The sequence below is a fragment of the Hipposideros armiger genome, unplaced genomic scaffold (assembly GCF_001890085.2).
Source record: "Hipposideros armiger isolate ML-2016 unplaced genomic scaffold, ASM189008v1 scaffold_3, whole genome shotgun sequence".
NCBI lineage: Eukaryota > Metazoa > Chordata > Mammalia > Chiroptera > Hipposideridae > Hipposideros > Hipposideros armiger.
Genome location: NW_017731353.1, coordinates 5,526,653 through 5,529,154, shown reverse-complemented (window position 1 = coordinate 5,529,154; position 2,502 = coordinate 5,526,653).

The window sequence follows — 2,502 nt, the reverse complement described above, 5'->3', positions numbered from 1 at the left end:
CATTAGGAGGCAAGAATGGGAAGCAAAGAGACCAGACAGAAAGCTAAAGCAGCATTGCAGACGAGAGCTGATGGTGACACGGACCAGGGAGACAACGGAAGAAGTGGCGAGAGGTGGTTGGATTAGCAATACATTTTGATGGTGGAACAGGCAGGACGTGATGACTGATTGGATGACATGCCACACATACCAAGTTACTGTGAACGTAGAAAACAAAGAGCAAATTCTAATATGAACCTTAAAGGTCACGCGCATGATGTTCAGAATTACAGATGCTGGTCTGCAATTGGGCTGCTTCTCACGTGGTCCCTGCTCTCGGGGAAGGAACAGCGTGGACATATCGATAGTTATGTAACAATTGTCCAAGATTCTTCTGACTCACACAAGACGGGCCAGCTAGCATGGATGTAACATATATTAATAGGACATACACACACAGTATATGCAGCCCAAAGTGGAACGGTGAGCAGTTTTCTTTTTCACATGCTTCTACATTTTCTTAAGTTATTTTAATAGGTAAGTATAACTCATAATCAGAAAAAATATCCCTTTAAGACAAAAAAATAAGTCTCCTCCAGGCGTAGAGAGTTGTGGTTTGGTGGACTCAGGGAGATGATCGCGTGTTTGTGTCTCTTGGTGTCTTTGCGGTCTTTTTAATTTCCAGTTCTCAGCTGTTTTTTTTTTTTTCTTTTAACTACAGCTTTGGTGCTTTACCTACTGGTCCACTGACGTTGCCCCACCTTGGCTGCCCACCTGCCCTCCTTCCCAGCTCTCCCTTGAGTTTGGGCTTCATTCGCCCCGGGGCTGCACCAGACAGGACCTGGCTTTGGCGCCCACAGTGCTTGCATGGGGCTAGGCACACCCTGCTCAGGCCGTCTCTGTGGCTTGGCTGCCTGATTGAGTCATTAGTCTAATGATAACACATTGCTGGGATGCTAAGTTTGCTGTTTCCTCAAAATGTTTTGAGGTTTTCCTCCTGACAACTGTGTTCATTGCAGTCATGGTGAAAACAACACAATGAGAAGGAACCTCATGGGCCACACAATTCGAAATGATGTAGGGAAACATTTGGTTTCTCGTAGCTGTCAACACATTTATACCCACAGAGAAAGAAAATGAAAGGCGAGCCCGAGACAGCTCAATTTGGTATGGAGAGTGGGGCAAAGGCTGGGAACCTTCACATCCAGGCAGAAGGGGCAGGGGCGGGGTGGCTGTGAGATGTGCTGGGGAGAGCAGGTTGCAAAGTTGACAATGAGTGAATCTTTAGCCAGCGACCTGCCAACCCTACAAAGAGTGTTGCATGAAGCCCTAGGGAGGAGATTAAGGAAGTGTGAGGTCTCCATGGCCAAGGACACAGGAAGAGTGACCCTTCTTCCCAGCACAGCTGACAATGATTCCTGAGCTGACCTGGAAGTTCTTTTCCTCTCTGGGGGCTTCCATGATAGAACAGTAAGAAAACATGTGTGATTTTAAAGAAGGCAAAATTAAGTTTTCTGGGGGTTCTTTAGGACTATTGATTCCTAAATGTGAAGAAGGGTTCTCTCCTTGGGAGAGGTATCAGAGTCTTCGAGCTTTTCTCATTTAGTTTCTACCCCACCCCCACCCCCCATATTCTAATTGTAAAAAAACAAGGTAGGGAGAAGTGCCCCTCCCCCACCCGGGCCTCGCCCCAAGCGACAGCTACTATTTATTGAAGGAAGTGCATTAGTCACTCATTCAGCAACTATTTATGGAGCACTTACCACGTGCCAGGCAGTCACAGCCCTCAGGTGCCAGGAGACTAGACAAAAAGGTCGTGAGTCCCTGTGGTTTAGACTCTGTGACAAAGACCACGTAAATGTGACAACCGAGGTTTTGTTTCACTAAGTTGTCTTCCTTTCTCTGATAGCCCTTTTTTAAGAGGCCATGGAAAATCATGAATGCTCACATTGATTGAGCACCTCCAATGTGCCAGACGTCACGCTGCTGTGTAGCATCCTCTCCTGTCATCCTAAACAGGTGTTAAGAAGTGGGCGTTCATCGGTCTGCTTTACAGAGGAAAACACGGAGGCTCCGTGAGGGTGAGCCATCGCTCAGGCCCCACAAGGAGGACATGGCAGAAGCAGGCCTCTGACGTGGCCATGGCCTTGCAATTCGTGGGACAGGCTGCAACCATGTTAATTGGACACTTGTGAGACAGGCACCTGCTGAATCATAATCCGCATTTTAATAAGCGTCGAGGTGATTCATTTACACATGAAAATTTGAGAGGCACCGGGCCAGGGAACTCACATCGAAAACAACCTCACTCTCAAACGCCGCACACGCTTCGGAAGCAGAAGAGATTCATTCCGTTTCCCTATTCTGTCTTCAACCGAGTTTCTCAGATGCTACAATGCCGCTTTTTTTTTTTAAACTATTCTTTTTGTTTTTTAAAGATTTTTATTGGGGAATTGGGGGATGGGAACAGCACTGGGGAGTTGGGGAAGGGGAACAGACAAGTTGCTGTCGTTTTGTTCTTCA